The following is a 22,351-nucleotide window of genomic DNA, read 5'->3' as shown; positions in this document are numbered from 1 at the left end:
GATTTATCTTTGTTTTTGCGCAAGTATGAGGGTAATGTTTTGAGTATATGGACCTATGATATTCATGATCACTCTAATCCCCAATCTCCATATAAATATTGTCCACCAAGCTCCATGGGCGGTTGATTTAGCCACATGTCTTCAATTAGAGCTAATTTCAAGGGTACGCTTCCATTATTCACTTCTCTAACTCGATCCCATAGATAATTTGGCCAATCTTCCTGCACTAAGGGGATTCCTTCTAGCCCATTCTCACTCTCTAGAACTATCAATTTAGGTTTGTCATTTTAACTAAAGAATCCCTCGGTTCTTTAGTGTCCCTATTTCCTTTGGTTTTGGTTTTGCTTCTTTCTTTAAAAAAATGACTACGTGATTTCTACCAAGTTTTTATAAGCTTCAAGCTTTGCAGCTTCCATGTCAAGTGTTGGATAGTTTTTCCATTTTGTTTCCACTATTTGACCCACTTTCAATCCTACTTCGAGGGCTTCCAAGGCCGCATTGATGGGTTCATATATTTTGTCTACCAACATTTGATCCTCCTAACCTTGGTTTTGATTCCTTGAATTTTGATGACATTGATTGAGATATACTTGCATTGGTTGAAAAAGAGGACAAGAAACTTGACGAGATGGATGTCAAGACATCGTTCTTGCATGGTGATCTTTAAGAAGAAGTTTATATACCATAAGGATTTGTTGAGAAGGGCAAGAAGACTTGGTGTGTTAGTTAGAAAAGACCTTCCATGGTCTAAACAAGTCATCAAGGGAGTGGTATACAATAAATTCTACTCATTTATGATCTCTCAAGGCTAAAAACAGATTAATATGGACCATTGCACGTACATTAATCAAGATAAAGATGGTAGTTTGTTGATTTTGGTCCGTTATGTGGATGATATGTAAATTGTCAAGAAAAGTAGGGCTTGGATGAGATTTCAACCTTGAAGATTACATGCTAACTTTGAAATGAAAGACATGTGTAATGCCAAGGGAAAATCCAAGGCGGTCATGGACCGAGGCCAAGGACAGGCTACTAGGTGTGGTTGGGGATTCTAAGTATGGATGGCCAAGGGCCTAAAATATGGGTGGGAGGGTGGAGAATATTCAAGAAATTCCCACAGGTCTTATACTAATGTAATGCCAAGGGAAAACCCAGGGGGAGGGGGGGAGTCAGGGACCCACGCCAAGGGTTGGCTGCTAGGTGTGGGAAACATATTCTAAATCGGATGGCCAAGGGCCTATATAAAGGCTGGTAGGGTGATGAATCCTTATGGAGATTCCCTAGCTTTCTCAAAATGGTATCAGAGCTTAAAGTTCTTGGAATAGAGGGGACGTGGTCTCTTAATTATGCATAAATTTCATGAGCATGCAAGCCATGGAGAAGGGGGTCGAGGATGACCGTGTGCAAGGTCACCAAGCAAGAGGTCGAAGCAGGTCGTGTGCAACGACTCTAAGGTCGGGAAGAAGGAGGGGGTCAACTTGCACTGTTTGGAGCGGGGTAAAGCATGATGTTATCACGCTGAGGAGAAGGGAGAATTGTTTTTTGCATCGAGTGCCATCTCGCCATGTAGCTGGAGGGGTGATCATCTCGTTCACAACCTTGCTGCCTATATCGTTTTTTTCTGTAGAGGGCGTCCATTTTCCATTTGGCCGTCCACTTTGAGTAAAAATTCAAGCCCATCAAGCAAGGGAGTCCCCCCCTCCCCCTTCTTCTCCTCACCCTAGGAGGGCACGGCATTGGCAAAAGCAATCAAGGCCAAGGGCCAAAGAAACCCAAATTTCAGTAATTCTTTTGAAATTATGGTGATTTCAATCAATTGAAATATGTACAAAGGGCTATAATTGTCAATTTTGGGCATAATCAACAATTGGAGTTGGAAAAACATTCTAGCAGTTTATACAAAACTATAGAGATTACATATCTTGATCGGAGGTGCTCTTCGGTGCTCGCAAGCAATGAAGGCATGATTTTCTCTTTGGCAAGTTAAATTTTCTTGCTTTGGAGAGTTTTTTGAAGGACACTTACACATGGATACTTCAAGCCATCAAGAAGCTAGTATAGCTTATAGTTGCTATTCAAGAGGGTCGACATGATTTGTTAATGCTACAACATACAAGACTCCCATTTTAAGGAGCAAGGCTGCGTATCTCATTGCTAGAAGACAAAGTTTCCCTTGACTCGGGCTATATGGGCTCCAAGAGATCAGGGCAATTGATATGATCAAAGAGAGTTTCTTTGACAGTTTTCAACATGTCTCACGAAAACAAGGTAGCTTCTTTCCAATCTTTTATTAGTTGATTAATCATAACAGATGCATGCAGGCAAGGTTGCCTAGTCGTAATGGCAAGTTTGTGCTTATACTACCATTTGAAATGTTGAGGCAAGTGCAGGCAAGGCCTGTGATCATAAGGTCACAATTTTTGGATTTGCGGGCATAGCTCCCAAACAAATTTACTAGAATCGAGGCAGTAAAAAACGGTGATGCTCAACCCATTGACGATAAGCAAAATGTGATGGGTTTTTAAGAAGTAATTGGCAATAGGTATATGCCAACAATATTGGGAAACCCATTATAAATTAATCTCTTAACTCTTAATAGTTTTTTGACTACTTAGATTAAGATTAGGGATATTAGTCTAATTAGTTATTAAACCATATTAGGGCTGAAATTAATCTTTCTAGTCTTAAATTAAGAGTAATTATACTAATTAAACTTAGATTAGTCTAAGATAATTATTAGAGCTAGGTTAGATTGTTAAGAAGCTAAGAAAATCACATCAAATTTTTTTGATTAGTTTCTGTAATTAATTAGGAAAAAATTAGCTATTTTTAATCAAAAACTGATAGGGAACCTACTTAATTAGCTCAAATATTCTTGAGTTAATTATTACAATTAGGATACATTGTCAAAAACATGGGGTAATTATCTCATTAAAAGATAATTAATCTAAGTATTTAATTAAGCTAAAACTAGCTATATTTAGCCACAAATTAAAGAGGGAATTTAGTAAATCAAGCTAGATAATTATGTGTTACTTATCAAAATTATTTTATATTAAAATTAAGACATAATAATTATCTTAAGGTCAAAAAATTAGTTTAGCTATTTATCTAAGCCAAAATAGACTAATCCAAGCTAAAATTAAAAGGCACAAATGAGCTAATCAAGTTAGATAATTATGTGTTATTTATTAGAGTAGTTTAACACCATAAGTAAGCCGTGATAATTATCTTAGATCAAAAAATTAGTTTAGCTATTTATCTAAGCCTAAACACACTGATTTTAGCTAAAACTAAAAGGGGGAAAATTAGCTAATCAAGTTAGATAAATGTGTCCTATTTATTAGAGTTAATATACATCATAAGTAAGTAGTGATAATTAGCTTAATATCTAAGTAAAAATAGACTAATTTTAGTTAAAATTAAAGAGGGGAAATTAGCTAATCAAGTTAGATAAGTATGTGTTATTTATCAAAGTTAATATACATCATAAATAAGTCGTGATAATTACATTAATGTCAAAAGATAATTTAGCTATTTATCTAAGTCAAAATAGACTAATGTTGGCTTTAAAGGGGCACTAAATACCAATTCCTCAGAGGACGCTCGCTACTGCTACCCGCTCGCTCCCCCTCCCCCTTCCTCGCCATCGCCACCTTCCCTCCCTGCCCCTGCGTTGCACCCCCGCCCTCGCCCCTTAGCGCAGCATGCCCTGCCCGCCTCCTGCGCAGCCATCCCCCCTGCCCGCCCCGTGCGCTGCCCACCCCCCCGTACTGCCGTGCCCGATTCCCAGCCCACAACCACTCCAGCGCGCTGCCTGTCCTGCCCCACCCGCCACCCATATCCCAGCCAACCCGCATTGCCTCCCCCCTGCTTCCCTCGTTTTTTCGCCTTTCTTCCCGAAGGTCTCCTTTAGCCGGCATTGGCAGTACTACTCCTTGGACAGTGCTCGTCAAGGTCGTTTGTAGCGAAATCACTCTATCCGCTTCTCCGACACAGCAGTAGACACAGACGGAGGCTCCAGCTCCGCCACAAAGGGACTCGCCCAAAGCCCCCTTGCCTGACCCCGCTGAGCCCACCATTCGACTTGATCTTTCACCGACAGAGCAAGTGGGCCTAGCCGCAGAGGTAGAGCGCTTGCAGGCGACTTCTGTCATCTGCAAGATTCTCGGCACCTGACCTAGCAGAGGAGAGCTATGTGACCTTCTCCGCCTTCTCGCAGAGGTGGGCAAGATCCTGGACGTGCAGATACTCGGACGAGGCTACTACCAGATCGAGTTTGAGACCTCCGAGATGGCATCCAAGGTCATCGCCATGAGTCCACTGACCATCCGAGCAGCACGTGCCCACTTTCGACAATGGAGACATGGTTTCGACCCTGCTTCGGATGTTCTAGTAGAGGAGGCAAACATCCCCATCTCGGTCTGCTTTCCGGGCTTGCGGAGGGAGTACCTACCACTTCTATCCAGGATCGGCTTAGCCATTGGGACTGTCCTGGAGACACCTCATATGGCAGCATCAGTAGCTGCCAAGGCGGCTAGCATTCCCTCAGTTCGAGTTTTGGTCAGAGACACTCACACGCTCCCGAAGATTATTCTTTTGCCTCGGGTGAGTGGGGGTTGGTTTAGATAGAGTGTGGAGTATTCGGGCCTCCTGAACCAGTGCTTCATTTTCCAAAAGATGGGCCATCTAGCCAAGGCTTGTCCACGGAGGAGGCCTCGACCTACACCATAGCCTCAGCCCCAGCTTGCCAGGGCTGGCCCGTAGCCACAGACAGAGGCACAGCGCACACATGCAGAGCCACCCTCCAAGCCTGGGGCTCCAGCGGAGGAGGGATGGAAGTAGGCCCCTGGTAGAAGACGACAGGTAGATGACGATAGGGGCCACAACATCAGCCTGGCACTCATAGTGGACCTCAGGTGCCTACTCAGCAGTAGTGGGTTCCACGGGGAACTGCTTTGGTCCTCTTGAGCAGGAGGAGGTCCCTGCCCTAGCCCCCACCCCAGCCTCTCCCCCCTCAGAGTTCCCCCCCTCTTCCTCATCCTCCCCCCCGCCTTCAGCTCCCACAACCTCTGCACCTCGCCCCTCTACCTCTGTTTCCCCGTCCCGCCCCTCTTCTCCACTGCTTCCCCCAGCTCCTTCCCCCCCCCCCCCCCCCTGCTCCAGTTCCACAGTCGGCCCAGGGGGCAGGGCCTTCTTCGGTGGCTAGGAAATCTCTTGGCAGCGCCTTTGACACGAGTCGCCTAGCGAGAGAGGGTCATCCTTTCCTACGGCCCCCTCTGCAGGTACAGACATCTTCCCTTGCAGCTATCCCTCATGGTCTGACGATCATTGACATCCGGTGCCGCTGGGACTTCTTCGACTAAGGCTTCACTCATTTTCTCGACGATCCCTCAACAGACCATGAGGCAGCCTGCTTCAGGGTCCATGCTCTGTTCCTTTCCGCTAGGGGGACAGAGGCCTTGGACTCAGCAGTTGGCTTCTCCTTCCCCCTTTGCGGTAGGGACCAGACAAAGTGGACTCTCGACTCAGTGTTGGGATGGTTGCATACATAGGTCCTAGAGTTCTCTCACCACATGGGAGAACTAGGAGTTACAGACATGCTACAGACCTTGTGGCCATTGGCCAAGTTTGCAATGACACCCCCAGACTCAGCAGGATGTAGGCACATTGTGGTTTACTTATTTGCTGATACACAATGTTTGCCATGCTATGAATACATTCATGAGGACTCCTAGACAGAGGAGGTTGCTTTACGCACGGCTTGCTCTGCTTGGGCTTGGGCTAGGAACTCATTACAGTCACGCCTATCTAGAGGACGCTCAAATGCGGATTACTCCCCATCCAAGCCAGTCTCGAAGATAGCCCATCTAGCTGCTGCGGCAACATCTGTTCTCTCTCGCTCCCCATGAGGATCGTCTCATGGAACGTGCAGGGACTAGGTGGGCCCCAGTTTCAGCGTCAGCGGGGCCGATTGCGTCAGGAGCTTCAGCGTTGCCTTGTGGGAGGAGAGATTGATCTCCTTATGCTTCAGGAGCACCATTTGTGTGACAGCCGCATTCGGCGATGTGGTCAGCTTTTGCGTGGACGATATGATACTTTTTGGTCAGCTGCTTTTGGACCTGGAGGCATCCAGGGTGGGGTATGTATGACTATTACGGACTCATTGCAGCAGGCCATTGTGGGCAGAGGGATTATTGGGCCAAGCAAGGCTCAGTGGATTACTATGCAGGTTTAGGGTGGCCTAGTGGGTTTCCTGAACATCTATGCGCCCAATGTGGCGAGTGCTCGAGCGATTTTTGGTCACAGATTGTTCAGTCTCAGCCGCAGGCAGATCATTGGTGCATAGGAGGGGACTTCAACATGTTGGAGGACCCTTCTGACAGGATTGGTGGCAGCCATGCTATTGTGCATGGAGTCGAGTTGGCAGCTTGGGAGAGGTTTTGTATGACTCTAAGGGTCTCGTATACATGGAAGCACTCTGGTTTTGTGAGGCCCCCAGACAGTCTTGCCTTCTCTCGATCAGACCGCAGAGTGGGAGGAGTGAATCTATCACGGATAGATCGCTTCTACACTAGTGACCACTTCAGTGACTTGGGAGGGTCACTGGACATCCTGGCAGGGCACCAGTGATCCTCACAGTGGCAGACAGGCAGAGGAGTGGGAGCATGATGTTTCGCATCCCAGAGAGGGTCTTTTTGGACTTAGCACTCAGAGAGAGGGTAGAGGCTCTCTGGACAGAGGGCATGGACAAGCGAGACTCTCTTGCTGACAGAGTGGCCTCAGGCCTAGCTCAGATTAGCCATCTTTTTCTTCAGGAGTCTCTGGCTCGTCGGGCTGCAACAAGAGAGGTAGAGCAAAGTCTCAGACGGGGCATTGCTTCACTACAGAGGATGCAGGAGCAGCATCCACACAGTCCTTGGTTAGAGGAGCAGTTACAGCAGGCTCATCAGGAGCTTGCTAGCACAGAGGAGAGGCGACATGAGTTTGCTTTCCACCGACAGGCATCTCAGTGGACTCAGGTGGGCGACAAAGTGACTGGTGCTTTCTTTGCGACAGTGGGACCTCGGCACTCGCATGCCAAGGTCAATCAATTGAGGAGGCCGGACGAGACAATTGCTTGTGAGCCCGAGGATATGCGTGCAGTTGCTACTGACTTCTACCGTGAGTTATTGTTTGCAGAGCCCCAGTCAGAGGGGCAGGATGCATGCAGGGAGCAGGTTTGGGCACAGATGCCTTGTCTTGTGACTGAGGAGATGCATCAGAGGCTAGAGATGCCGCTTCAGCTTGAGGAGCTGCACACGGCTCTTAGGGCCCTCCCCCGTGGTAGCTGTCTAGGAGAGGATGGGTTGACTCCCAGCTTTTTCTTGGAGTATTGGGACCTGCTTGTCCCAGATCTCTGTAGTGCTTTTCAATACGTTTTGCACACAGGAGTGATGCCGGACAGCATGAGTGAGGGCCTGATCTACCTCATTCCCAAGGAGGGTGGCTCTTTGGATGAGATTCGACAGTGGCGCCCCATCACCATCCTCAACTCAGCCTACAAAATTATTGGCAAGGCTCTGAGTTTGAGGATTCAGCCACTTTTAGAGAGCCTTATACATGGGATCCAGATAGGTTTTGTCAAGGAACACAGTATCCTTGACAACATCTTTACTTTTTGGGAGTCTTCTGCCCTGGCACGGCTCCGTGGTGAGGACCTCGTGATTCTTCTTCTCGATTTTGAGAAGGCATACGACAGAGTTGACTGGGACTTTCTAGAGGGCACTCTACGTAGGATGGTCTTCTCAGATGCTTGGATCAAAGGGGTGTCAGCTTTGTAAAGACAGGCTCACAACCAGGTACTTTTGGCAAGAGGTAGAGGTGATCGCGTCATGCTTACATGCTTGGTCAGACAGGGCTGTCCTCTTGCCCCCTTCCTCTTTCTGTTCTATGCGCAGGTGATGAGTAGGCTTTTGGTGTCACAGCAGGTTGGTCTATAGGGCTTAGCACTCCCTATTCGGGGAGATGAGCTACTAGACGTTGAGTTTGCCGACGGCTCAGCCTTGTACTTAGATGGCCAGGAGGCCAACCTTCACAAATGTGAGCAGTATTTGGAGACCTTCTGTTGTGCATCGGGTGCACTGATCAACTGGAGAAAGACAATGGCTTTCTCGGTTGGTAGTGCTCCTGTGCCCGATTGGATGCCAGGAGAGGGTTTCAGGTGGATTCCCCCAGGGACTCCAGTTCGGTACTTGGGTTGTTAGGTTGGTTTGGACTTGTCTCCCGAGCATCAGATTTCTCCCCTTCTCCTGTCTATCAGGAGAAAGTTGTTACATTGGAGCTCAGCACGACTTTCTCTGGCTGGTAGAGTAGTAGTTTCCAACCAGGTGTTGTTGGCGACTATATTGTACATCACTTCTTGATGGATCTTCTTGAGTTCTTGTATCAGCTAGGTAGAGAGGCTGATCAGGAACTTCCTTTGGTCAGGATGTGACACTCAAATAGCTCGAGCCAAGGTGGCTTGGCAGGTCATCACACTTCCTTGTTCTCAGGGAGGGCATGGGATCATTGATCCAGCACAGTAGAGCAGAGCCCTTCTTGGGAAGTTCATTGTCAGAGGACTTCTTCCAGGTGAGGAGCCCTGGAAGGAGTTCTTGCTACAGCGGCTTTGTGTGAGGGTGCCTCAATCAGGAGGCCCTTCGCAACCTTCGACTAGATGGATCTTTACAGAGATGCGCAGAGTTGGTTTGAGCAGGAGACTAGAGGACCACTTCGCTGTGAGTTTGCTTCGATCTTGGGAGCTCTTACGGCGTGGCCTGGAGCAGAGACAACCGACATGCACGGAGGAGAGTCTTTGGTAGCCCCTCGTCTAGAACCCCATGGTTAGCACTCAGAGAGGCCACTTGGTTGGTAGTCGGCCTCATGTTTCATGGGGTCCCATGACAGCAGGTCCAACGCATTCTCTAGGTGACTGGCTAGAGTTCATAGGTTTGTCAGAGGAGGTGCAGGGGCTCCAGCTACAGGGCATGAGAGGGGTGCAGAGCATGTGTCAGGACATCTCAGAGTCAGTTCTAGCTGAGTGGCTCATGCCTCTCAAGCCAGTAGAACCCCGGTGGATGGGAGCCTTCACAGGAGTGGAGGTTCTCATCTCAGTTAGGGCATGCTCAGAGACAATCCCAGCCCTTTTCTTTGAGCTTCAGGGTGGGGGGCGACTACGGCGAGTTGTAGTAGATGCCCTACAGGTAGTAGAGTGTTGTTTTCAGAGGATCCGAGTAGTGGGAATCTGTGGGAGGACTTGCATCATAGACCCTGACCCAGAAGCTCTTGAGAATGGACACTGGAGTCTGTGGGCTTGGGAGTGTTGTCCACTGGCATGAGTACAGTGGGATCTTGGTGAGTGGCTATGGAGGGACCCCTTCTCTTCTGCAGACCACCCAAGAGTCCTGTTCTTTCAGTACACTGTTCGATTGGGACGTCATATACTAGCATCACAGAGAGAGGCCCGCCCTGCTGCAGCACGTCATTGGCAGGAGGAGGGTCTCACAGTCGAGTTCTTGGCAGCCTTTTGGGAGAGGTTGTGGGACTCCAGACAGCCGAGGCGAGTCACCTTGTTTCAGTGGCTGGCTGCACACAGAGCTACTGAAGTAGGGAGCTGGCTAGTGCATAGTCGTCTCTCGGCCGCATGTGCAGCTTGTGACCATTTGGTGGAGAGTCAGCGTCACTGTCTTTGGGACTATCCCTCAACCCAGCAGGTATGGCTATGAGTTCTTCGGCTGATGCCTGCTCTCTCCACGGCTCGACAGTACACTTGGGGGGCAACGGCTTGGTCCACCCTCACGGGCTCGGCACTTCAGTTTGAGCTATTATCCACCAGTAGGATGATAGTGATGTAGGAGGGGCGACCTACACTCCAGCCTGCTACAGAGCTTACTCCACAGGAGTGGTGCAGTGAGAGAGAGGAGTGTTGGGAGCTCATCAGTGGCCTGACACTTTGGTTCATCTAGCGGGCCCACTGTTTTCACATCTTTGAGGCTCGCCCTGTGCCACCAGCAGAGAGTGTTTGTGACTTTTGGCTAGAGTTGATCCATACTCTCAGAGGCTAGCTTGAGGGACTACAGGGCATCTCCGACCGCAGGCAGGAGTGCCGAGAGGCTTTCCTTCGACTCTGGCGCCGTGGGCCTTCTACACCATAGTTCAGGGTGTGCTCAGATGGCACTACCGTCCACCTGTGTGGATATTCCCTCCTCCCATCTCCTGATTTAGCCTCATTGTACATATGTTGTTTTTCATTGGGAAAGTCTCCCCATCATGTTTGTTGTAGCCCTCTCTTACAGAGGCGGTTGTAGCCCTATGGGCAGTTTTCATTAACTAATAGAAGGATCTTTTTCTCGGAAAAAAAAGACTAATGTTAGTTGAATTAAAGAGGGGAAATTAGCTAATCAAGTTAGATAGTTATGTCCTACTTATTAGAGTTAATATACATCATGAGTAAGCCAAATAATTGGATTAATGTCAAAAAATTAATCTAGCTATTTATTTTAAGTCAAAATAGTTCAATTTTAGCTAGAATTAAAAAGGAAAAATTAGCTGATAAAGTTATATAAATATGTGCTATTCATCAAAGTTATTAGACATTATAAGTAAGTGGTGATAATTATCTTAAGGTCAAAAAGATAATTTACCTATTTATCTAAGTCTAAACAGACTGATTTTAGCTGAGATTGGAAGGGGAAATTTAGATATGTAATTTGGATAATTAAAATGTAATTACTAGAGTTGAGAAATTTCATTATCTGCTTGTGATAATTACATAATTAATTAGTCAGCTTAAGTAATTATAATTAATCAAAATCTCTATTTTTATCTAAAGATTAATTAGGATAAATGTACTCTTTAAGAGAAAATGAATATAATAAACATTAAGCTTTAAACAAGCAGATTTCAAGTTTAATAAAGATGGGGAAATTAGGAAAAAGATGTATAACTTTATAAGAAAATTATGGGATCTTAGAAAACCCTTAAGGAAGTTACGAAGTTATCTTGTCTATATAAGGTCAAGAAATTACCCTCTAGGATTATTGATTTAACCTTGAATTGGGTAGGAAGAAGACTTAGATTGAATGTCAAAAATAAGAAGTCATGGAACCAAAAAATGCCCGAGCCAATCATCAATCTGATGATGAGGGTAGTGTTCTTAAAAGAGCTAGAGTGTCGCACGAAGACGAAGCCGGTCGGGCCTAGTAGTAGGCCCACTGACGAGAGCATTCAAGTCCCAGCACTACAACAGATTCTTGATCATACCCAGGTGGGTCTTCATTATAATTTAAGTTTTGATTAGTTCAAGTTTTTCTTTAAGTATGAATATGGCATACATAAAAGAGCGAGTAAGGAATTAGGAAAGGTGAAATTGGCTTAAAAATGGAAGGCATCTTTCAAGAAACCAACGTATACTTGTTTGTATTTAGGAAAGAAATGTTTGGACTAGAAAAGATATGTTTGATCATCCTTAAGACAGCTTGTCTCAAGACACCTCCGACTCCTTGGTATATTTTGATGAATAACGATGGCTTTCTAGTCACAGATAAGTCGGTTACCCCCATGAATGATGATTTTCTACTGCGTGTCATGTCTTGATGTTTCTACATTTGTTAGGATACCATTTTTATCCTAGGAGAGACGCCCAGTTGTATGGGCAACTGGTTTGGTGTATGGGCACCCCGAACCTTGGGTGGGGGTTTATCCACCCTGGATTGTGAACAAGGAATGGGTGCCATTTTTCACCCTTAGGTGGTCTTGAGATAAGAAAAGTACTATTCATGGTTATTATGCACAATGTTTTGATTGACAATACCCTGTCTTAAGTTTAGAGATGTTTGTTTGCTAAAATCGAAATGCTTTTCAATTCTGTCTTTAATACTTGATTGAAGGAATCCCTGTGATGAAAAGTTAAAAGAAATCATTATTTAAATGTTAAAACAAGGTGATAGTAATTAGAAAACAAAAGGATTATGTGTGAGCACGAGCTGTTAAGTGAGGATTGACTAAGGTTGTCAATCATGGATGGGTGGACCTGATTAGTCAGGTAACTATCCATCACTGTGCACTAAAAACGTATAGAAAACTTCTTCACTTCAAAGAGGAGTCCACCAATGGTTGTGCCCTCACATCTTTTAGGGGGAAAAAAGCGTTGGTTGAGGATACCTTAGCCCAATTTGTGGAAGTTATAGGCCGAAAATTTGGACTTTTAAGATGTTGTCCCGTTTTCGTTGTGAGATAGGACTAGGTCTTCTTCTAGGGCTATAGACCCAAGCCGTTGTCAATGGTAAAGGTCTTTCCTTGGATTTTTCTTGTTTAAAGACTCTGATTTTTATTAGGCCTAGAGATCTGTCAAGGATCCCATCCCGATTTTTGTGCTGGCGGGTTGGGGATCTCCTAGGTACATCACTTTTAACTAGGGAAAAAGACTTTGTATAGGGATTCTCATGAACTGGCTTGTGTATTATGTTGTACAATATATCTTTGATATCTCCTCCTTGTGTATATCCTCCTTGTGCTTCCTTGAGGAGGGGGATCTAAAGTGTGGATTTTGTCCTAGAGTCTAAGTGAAGGAGGGAAGAGGGGGAATTATCCCACATGTAATGGAGTCAAGCTGTAGAGCTACTTAAAGCTCACCTTCATAAATAAACAACACATTTCAAGTTTTCACTACATGCTTGTCTATGGTGAGCGTGTGCTAAGCTTAATCAATACTCAAGGTTATGTTTATGAGTCCAATCTAATCTATCTTGGAACCTAATTCACTTGAGTGATAATCTTGCATATACACACTCACACACTTACACTATGTTTCTCTTTCATCCACCCTAGCTAGCACGATCCCATTCCCATCAAGTGGTATCAAAGCTATGGTGTGCTAGCTAGGTTATTACCATGCATTTGTGTGTTACTATGATTAGCACTTGGTAGGATTAGGATTCCTTTGCATTGCATAATTCCCTTTTGTTTAATCACATCCTAATCACTCTTTTTCAAGATAATCAACGATGGGATATGCACCCTTGAAAGGATGTGCATAATTCCCTTTTGTTTAATCACATCCTAATCACTCTTTTTCAAGATAATCAACGATGGGATATGCACCCTTGAAAGGATGGGATATGCACCCTTGAAAGGATGTGCCATTATCCACGTTCATTAAGTTGATGTAGGAGGATTAGTCATCATTAGGAGTTGATAAACATGCCCTTTTGCATCAATGGTTGCATTTTAGATTTCTCTTTGTGTCAATTTTTGCTAAGTTTTCCTTTTAATTAGTTTCATTGACTTCCCATCCCTTCCTTGCATTACTTACATCATCTCGAAGCTTTTGACATAAGCTTTTCAACAAGCTTTTCACCTCTACAAACCGAGCTCGGGAGTTTCCTCATCCCCATAAAATAAAACCTTGCTTAAAATAGTTGTGTGTGTATTGTTTTGTGTGAATCACTACAAAGTTAAAAATATATTGTATTTCTTTGGCTTTTTCCCATGTGGAATCTTGGGGGGTCCCCAGCTCAACACACTAGAAATATTGTGGGTGTGGGGTCGTGGGCTCACCCAAATTTTGACAAAGCAATGTGGAAGGACTTCAAATTGGTGGTGAATTGCACCTAATATTCCTTGTTAGGTCTACAATAGCGCATACACACGTGTTTTTTCTTTTTTCTTGGCGATCGGCCCTTGCCCGCTCGTGTTTCCCTCGCCTACCCAGCTTGCCCGAACCTGCCTACCCGGCCTTACTCCCTTGCCGTGGAGGCCCGACTACCCTCATGACTATTTGCCTGGGATGGTGACAAGCCCATTTGATGGCACGGATGGTGCGCGTTGGCCACACATGTGGCGAGTTGCATGGCGGTGTGGGGGGGGTTTTCCTACTACAAGACGTAAACCCGAGCTCGTTGCAGGGCTAGACGGGCTGGGTGCCACATCATGTGATTTCAAAAATGCATAATTGGGGGCTGCAGAGCTACTCACACCGTGGTACTACGAAGGTTCTCCATGCATGCTCCGCAGGGACACGCGAAAAGAGTGACGAGGGACTACCCTTGCAAGCCTTCTCTCCCCTTCTTCCAAATGGCGCAAGCGCAAGCAGGTAGAGCAAGTGATGTTGCAGCTCGCCATGGCCTTGTGTTGATGCAGTTGTCCTCTCCCCCTCCTCTTCTAAAAGAGATCACCAATTTTAATCCTCTTTCCTTGCTCTAGATTGCCAAGCTACATTTGTTGTGAAGAATCGACATCTCTTCACAGCCACCCACAGTTGAGCTCTTTCATTGTAAACCCGGGATAGTTAGGGTATTACAATGCAAAAATGGGATAAATTTGATTCTATCATTAGGGTAGAGGATCTTCTTGCCACGGCTTCATGATTGGATAGTTGGAGAGTGGTGGAAAAGTCTTTGTAAACCCATGCAAGATAAAGAATAACGGCGACAATGGAAGGGTTGGCTTGTCATTGGGATTTGAATGAACTCCTAGCCGTTGAGCAACATCCACAGTGGATAGACTCTTCAAACAAGATGCTTGGGCAGCAAGGTCCTATGTCTCAAATTTATAGCACCTCTGATAAGGAAATGGATGGGGGAGACTCTAATGATAGCCACAAAATTCAAGATTTGTTTGAAATGGCTCAACAACCATGCCTAGATGCTTTTGCATTTAATTCTAATCGGTATTTTTCCTTTGATAGACAAGCATATATCTTGATGATTGCTTCCATAAAAAAAGGGCAAGGACCGACCATAGATTCTCTCAAAGTAGTGGACAAACGGGGCCTCTTGGACTTGAGAAAATGGGGAATAATCCAAGCATCATTACACATGGTCACCGATGAAGAAGGTGATATGTATCTTGTCAATAGCATTGGAAAGAGGATTCCATGCATAGAAGATTGAGAAAGGATTTTGTTTTGCCACACAAGTGAACATCTTGATTGGACCGCAACTAGAACAGCAATCACAGAAACATGGTGCACCAACATTAGGAAGCATGGTATTTCACATGACTTTTGAAAGGAGGTCCTTGTGCTACAATTTCAGCCTTGGAGCATGGACATAGGTAGATGCAAGATGTGACATAGTGCCTAGGTTCACATGACAGATGTGAGAGTGCTAGAAAGAGTGGCATGTGTATTGAGCAGCACACAGTGGGCTTTGCTGATGTTCAAAAAACATTAGATAGTGCAGTTGTCAACCACAAAGCTAGATTGGTTAGACTAAATTGGGCAGTACAAATTGAATGGAAATTTGTGTGCCATCGATGGGGTGACGGGCAAAGAAACAACAAGGAGCATCGGTGACTCCGCACATCCAAGAAGTGTGGATGCCCCTTCATGGTTTTTGTGGTTTTTCCAAGACATGACACACAGAAGGTCACCATATAGTTATTTGGAGGTCAAAAAGGGCATGTTCCACGGTCGTGGAGTGACCTATGTCACCTTCTTGTGCATACTATGGTGATCAATAAGTGATGCATGGAGGATTTGTTTGATGTCTGTACATGTCGCCATGCTGCAAGGATGAGTGTATGTAAAGAATCCGTCCACATCAACATGGCATCTCTTGTAGAGCAAGTATCCTATAGATTTTTCATGATTCCAAAGGAAATCCACATGATATTCTACAAATTGCGCATTGAAGGTAGTGACCTTTTGGTGGTTTTACTTTTTGTGAACTGAAATGCAGTTGGGTTTACACTTGATCAGGTTTATATGTTGCATGCTTGGGTTTATACTTACCTATGTTAACCATATTCATTATTGTAGGAAGGCTTGGAAGTGATGAATGGTCATCAATGTACAGGGAGGATCTTAAGTTGAAAGAGCAGAACAAGGTGCTACATTGTCAACCCTACAACCCTGATGCACTTGAGGAGACAGACCAACCCTTCATTCTAGTTATCCAAGATGATTGGATGCTTTGCATGTGTATGCGTTTCTCAAGAAATAGTTCCTGGGCAATAGACTCAACCTTCAAGACAAATTAATTTGGCATGCTTTGTATGCAGTGGAGATCGTAGCAAACGCAACCTCCTCTTAGAGTGGCAACAAGGTTAGACATCTTCATGTTCTACTTGTATTTTTGTCTTACAATTTTCATTTGGATCAGATTTCTCTACTATGCAAAGCAAAGTGCTTTGATAGGATTACTGCAAAGCAAGGCTTCTATTTCATGCCACAGACTATCCATTGACTTAGGATCAAAGATAGTGGCACACCGGTTTGGCAATAAGAGGATATAAGCTCACAACTATGGTTGATAATAACCAACTATGGTGTATCCATGCAGTACACATTGTTCAAGGCATGCATAGTATCTGCTCACATTATGGACACCGACATTGAAGCCAAGGGCTTATCACACTATTCTTTGATATGCATGCATGTCATTCCAGTATTATGGACTCATTCCACTAAAGCATGGTTTATGCTTCAGCTATAATATCAGCTACTCTATCAGAAAGAGTTGAGGCTAGTATAGCTGTTTGTGATCTTTGTATATGATTACAACTCCAAGCAATTTTTGTGCCAACCTAGGTTTGGGTTGGCCCTCAGGGTTTTTTTTTTTAAAGAATTAATGGAGGATGCCCACGGGCCAAGTCCCCGCGCAACTTCCCTCCTCTTCTTGGCTACAAGGCCAAAAAGCTATTGGCAAACAACCAGCACGGCATCGATGTAGGCAGATCAACTATTTGAGGAGTGCAGACACCGATTATGGAGACATTCAGATAATTGAACTCAAGATTTCTCGCAATCCAAGCAAAACGTTACGTAGTAGTACAGCAAGTCAAATAGCAAGAAACGTTACGTAGTAGTACAACAAGTAAAATCTAGCAAGCATCCGCAATGTTTGGAGAAGTGTTTCCTAAGTTGGGGAAACTACAAGAAGTGCAAGGCATTCTAATGAAAATTCAACTAGCACCATGATCATCGTATCTTTGAAAATAAAATTTTGATGCCACAATAAGGTTGCCTACTAGAATTACTGCCATGCAAGTATAGTATAAGCACATTAGGAAGAGAATGGAATTTAGGAGGGCCTCTTTATTTGGCAGTTTAAGGGAGTCAAACCTTTAGTATTAAGAAAGCAATCAAAGGACATCTTTTGAATTCAAAGAGGCAAAATGGATAGTTTATTTGAATTCAAATTTCCCCCCAAAATCAAATTTAAAATCTAGCAAGCAAAACCATATCATGTAACATATCTACAAAAGATCTTTGCGTGTAGATTAAAGATTTATAATCTCCGCTCAAATTGGAGATCATATGTAGGAGTTATGGAAGGCCAAAAATCATAAAGTTGTCTACCCCCTTTTTGGGGGAGAAAAATGCATCCTTTAACCACTCTTACACCTCTCTTACACACCCACCATTCTTGCACACATGGCATGCATCTATTTTTCAAGATGTTAGTCCCTCCATCATCTCATGAAAAATAAAGAGGCCCTCCTAGATCCCATCCTCTTCCTAATGAAGGTATGTGGCATGTAAGACAATCAATGTAGTAATAAATGGTCATGATCAGTCCGTTCTTGACAACCAGGATCCAAGGGCTTGCAAGGGGAATGAAAAATGCATTTGTCATAGAACTATGGAGAAAATTTATGGATCCACAAGGTCAGAGATTTTTTGATTTATTTGATTCTATCTAGAGTTTAGTTTGTAGAAGCACTATACAAACTTGTGAAAGATACCATGGCTATTCTATAAGCAATTTTTGACATTTCCAAAGATTGGTCATGTCCGTTGCATTTGGTTTGGATACATGCAAGGCATGTGATTATGTTTGGATGAAGGAGCAAGGCTTCAACACGCATAACACATAGAAGGGTTTCAATGATGCTTTTCAAACTTGAACAAGGAAAAGTTGCCTAGTAGTAAAGCTTGCCTAACAATAAAAGCAAGTCAGATATGGTTGAAGACTTGTACAACAAAAGAAATTGGCAAGGCCAATCCTTTATTCTAAGTCCAAGAAGTTCACAAGAAAAATTGATTATGATCAACTTGTTACCAAGATAGGTTTGGAAGGAAATTTTCAACGGGTGCAGATAAATCAATATTATACAGCTCAACTATATTTTGTGTATGCCATTACTGTCAATATTTTTTCGGCTTCTAATATGGTTTTTGTACTTGACAAGGTTAACAACCAAGTAATCCTATGAATTCTAGCACCAAAGGTGACAATTCAAGTAATTTAAGATTGACAATACAATGGAATTTGATAGATAACCTTCTTGATCTATCTATTTCACAATTGGGAAATCTAAGTATTCACTAAATTGTATGCCTCGGCAAGGCCGATTTTCTATGTGATCTCGACAAGGTCAACTCTCTTTTGGTTTGAAATTTGTGTGGCAACCAAGCACCGGTTAGCTACAAGAAATCAGGCTCTGTTCTATCTCATCTCTTCGTTGAACTTATGCAAAGCAAGGCTTCAATTTAGACCATATTGCCTAGATGCTTCCGAAGTTTGGAATAGGCTAGTTGCATACGAACTTAGGATAAATTGGCAATATGTTTACCTATTTTTATCGGAAGCCAGTATGAACCAAGCCCCGAGGGCATTCAAGGTACATTTGATAGCTCTAAATTTCTCAAAATACATGGCTATCATCCACATTCTAGCAAAGGCAACTTCTCTAAGATAGGCGACAAGGTTAGACAATTTTAGGTTCTAGATGTTTTTTTAATGAAATTTGGTATGAACCAAGCCCCGAGGGAATTCAGGTACATTCGATAGCTCTAAATCTCTCATCATACATGGCTATGAGCCACATTCTAGCAAAGTCAATTTCTCTCAGATAGGCAACAAGGTTAGACAACTTTTGGTTCTACTTGTATTTATGTCTATTTTATTTGAAAAAGTTTTCTTTTGTTGTGCAAAGCAAAGTGCTTTGACAGATTTCTTGAGAAGCAAGGCTTCCATTTCATGCCAAGTACTATCCATGTATTTATGATCAAGGATAATGGCACATACTTTTAGAAAATTGGAAATTATCGGATATAAGCTCATAGTTATAGTTTGCAATGACCAACCATGATGTATCCATGTTAGTACGCATCGTGCAAGGCACGCATTACATCTGCTCACTTTGTAAATACCATCATTGAGGCCAAGGGATTATCACACCATTTTTTCATATACATGCATGACATGCCAGTATGGTGGACTCATTCCACTAAAGCATGGTTTATGCTTCTGCTATAACATCAGCTACTCTACTTAGGAAGAGTTGAGGCTAGTATCTTTGCTTGTGATCGTTGTACATGACCACAATGGCGGGTAATTTTTGTGCACAAGGTACTGACAATATCCATAATGCTTTCACTAGATAGCACGTAGGCATGGCCTCGCTACTATCAAGAAAATATTTCATGGGATGACATGAATACATTAAGAGAGCCTTCCAATAGGTAATCTCCTCTTCCAAACCCAAGAAAATCTAATATGACTACTGTCTTTGGGGTGTTAGGAATCACTCTCTTAATCTCGAGAAGTGATATGATCATTTGGAGATTCAGTTGTGAATAAGATTTCCACTATGAGACTATCTATGCTTAGTTGTAGCACTAATTGTGTCTCTCAGAGTAGTAATTGTAGGGGTATGACCCAGCTAATATACAATCAGTCCATAGGTGTTGAGGGTCACAAGTGGATCTCATCACACTTGTTCTCTCAAGGAAAGAAGTCCGCAATATGCTAAGGAGTACTGGACAAGTTCACTGTCCAAACTTGATTTCAATTACTATTAGGGTCGACTATATTGGTCACTGTTGGATGGTAGTTGATCAGTTTCCATGTAGAGTCTAACCAAGGGGTTTGACAATGTAGATTTTTACCAAGGAGTTTGGATTGCAAAGGCAACACCCTGGGTTACCAATGCAATACTGCTTGAATTTCACTAATCTTTCAATTAGTGTTTCTAGGCCTTTGGAGGCAGGAAATTTAGGCATGTGCATTTGACTATGGGTAAGTGAACACTATGTTTAGTCTCCATGTATGCATCAAATTTGGCTTTGTTTAATTTTTTTAATATGTTTTTATTTATTTTTCCAAGTAGGATCAATAAGCTTCAATGTTTTCATCTCATTTTCTCTTCAGAGACATGACAAGGTCAAGTTGAAGAACAATAGTTTGGGCTATATTGTTGTCCAAATTACATTCTACATATTATGCAGTTATGGACCCACATGTAGGGTTCGGTTGTTTGGCATATGTTGTCACATGGGATACAACATGTTCTAGGAACTCAAGGAGTTCAGTTTAGCCAGTATGGAGTAAGGATAACAAGGGTCCCTCTCACTCATGTCGCAGATTGTTTATAGTTACCTCCACATACAAGTACATCTCATACTTGAAGGATGTTCTTCTTTTGGACATCTTTATTTAAGACATATTCCACATGTGGAGAATATGAGTCTCTGGGATAAACAATGGTTCCCTTTAGATCAATTATGTGTCGTGACAAAGTCCCTAGGTGCTTGTTAAATCCGTTTACTAAACCATTTTGTGCACACTATATCCGGAATAATTTCAGTGGTGGCAAGAAATTGTCAAATACTCAGTAAGACTTGTTAAGGTTACTCAGTAAGAATTGTTAAGGCTACAAGTATTGTTGAACAACTTTAACAGATGGTTGTTTATAAACGTAGCACAGTTCTGTTTTGTTAAAGAACTGGTTCATTTGGTACCTAGATGTGAGGGATTTTCGCATTCAATGATGGTGCAAACATGTTAGCATGATTTTCATGTCGAAAGTATTTCACTCTTCTCCAGTGAGCCGTGAGCATAACATTAGCCATAAGTATTGGCAAGTATGGTTATGGATATGCAGGTTCAAATTTTTTTTTGCTAAATTCATGCACAATAAATGTTATGGGTCCTAGTGTTTAGCAAAGACTAATTTGGAGCGGCATGCACATTCATGACATTAGTAGCTTTTAAAGCCTCTCGCACTCTATGTCCAATACCTCTATGAGATTAATTGTAGATCTATCAATCACCAATAGAGGTCATGGCTTGGTTTGGGTGCTTGTAGATCAGCTCACTAAAGTATCCATGTTTACCAGTCATTTTGAAGGACTATTTGTAAACGGTGGGGAAATACACCTCAGTATTTTCAGATATCCAGAGAGGATAGGCAGTTTGCAAGTGTTAATCTTTTGCTAAAGGATATGCTAAGCACGTTCTTAGCACCAAGGAATCCAATTGGATTAGTTATCTCTATGATTGGAGTTTGCTTACCATGAGACAAAGCATGTTTTGAGGCTAAGTTTAGTCTCTTCATGTTTGCATCATGCTCTCAACCTTGATTAACGGTTATGGCAGGGTTGTTCATTGATGAAGAATGATTTAAATTCAAGGACTACTTTGTTCATGAGTTATGTCAGCCAGTTACTTTCATGGAAAGTGAAAGAGGTACTCTTTGGGGTACATATCAATTGTGATAACTCGTTTAGCATACTCAAGTGCATTCTAAATGGAGACTATATGCTATGTTGTATATGGGCCGATTACACACAACAACTGCCAAGGGACAATAATATAGAAAATCAAGATGTTATTCTTGATTTCATTAAACCAAATTTTGGTCCAACAGACAGCTAGATCCACGAAGGATGCCTCTCTAGAAAACATTAGTGTTCTTTTGAAGATCTCACCGCTTTTTTGGAGGCCAAAAATGCTTCTCCAAGGGGGGAGTAATGTCGAGCCAAGGGCCAAAGGGGTCTGAACGGCTCATTATGGCTAGGAGTCGAGGGCAAGGCATAAGGTTAAGGGGTCCTACTTGCAAGATCCAAGGGCTATAAATAGGGAGGTTGGGAGGTGATCATTATACTAGTCCACCCCTTGATGTTAGTTCCATATTGTAAGGTTTCCAATTTTTGAAACCTTAAAGATTGAATAAAGCTTAATCAAATTGATATGATTATTGAAAAATCAATGTAGAATTGTCCAACCTTGGCAGATATTGGTATTTTTGGAACCATAATCATGACTTTACTATGGTTAGAAATTTTTATAACTGAATCCCGATAAAAACTAGCACAGCTATGGCCATTGGAAGTTTATATGCTAATTACATTAACTAAAAAATTTGTAGGTTTTAGTAATCATTGTTGTAAAAGACTTTTATCATAAAACCCCTAGATGTTTACAAATATGTTCAAAATTAATCATGTAATGGGTCAAAAAATAGCAGGGTCGATTAAGTGCATCTGGGGGCTGAGTGGAGTAGTAATGAGCCTGCCCAGGCCAGATAAAGAAGCAAGTGGTGCTAGGGGGAGGCCGAGGGCTGCCTTGATGTGCAAGGAACTGCCAAACACAACCTATGA

General features: G+C 43.2%; 1 pseudogene; it reads left to right on the top strand.

Moving 5' to 3' along the window:
- The first annotated feature begins 14,453 nt into the window (after nucleotides 1-14,453).
- LOC147425264 (uncharacterized) lies at nucleotides 14,454-15,316 on the top strand (annotated as a pseudogene).
- Nucleotides 15,317-22,351: the final 7,035 nt, after the last annotated feature.

The sequence above is a fragment of the Adiantum capillus-veneris genome, chromosome 25 (assembly GCF_014529385.1).
Source record: "Adiantum capillus-veneris isolate H3 chromosome 25, ASM1452938v2, whole genome shotgun sequence".
NCBI classification, from domain to species: domain Eukaryota; kingdom Viridiplantae; phylum Streptophyta; class Polypodiopsida; order Polypodiales; family Pteridaceae; genus Adiantum; species Adiantum capillus-veneris.
Note: the sequence above shows the minus strand (reverse complement) of the source record. Positions and strands in the feature narration are given on the sequence as shown.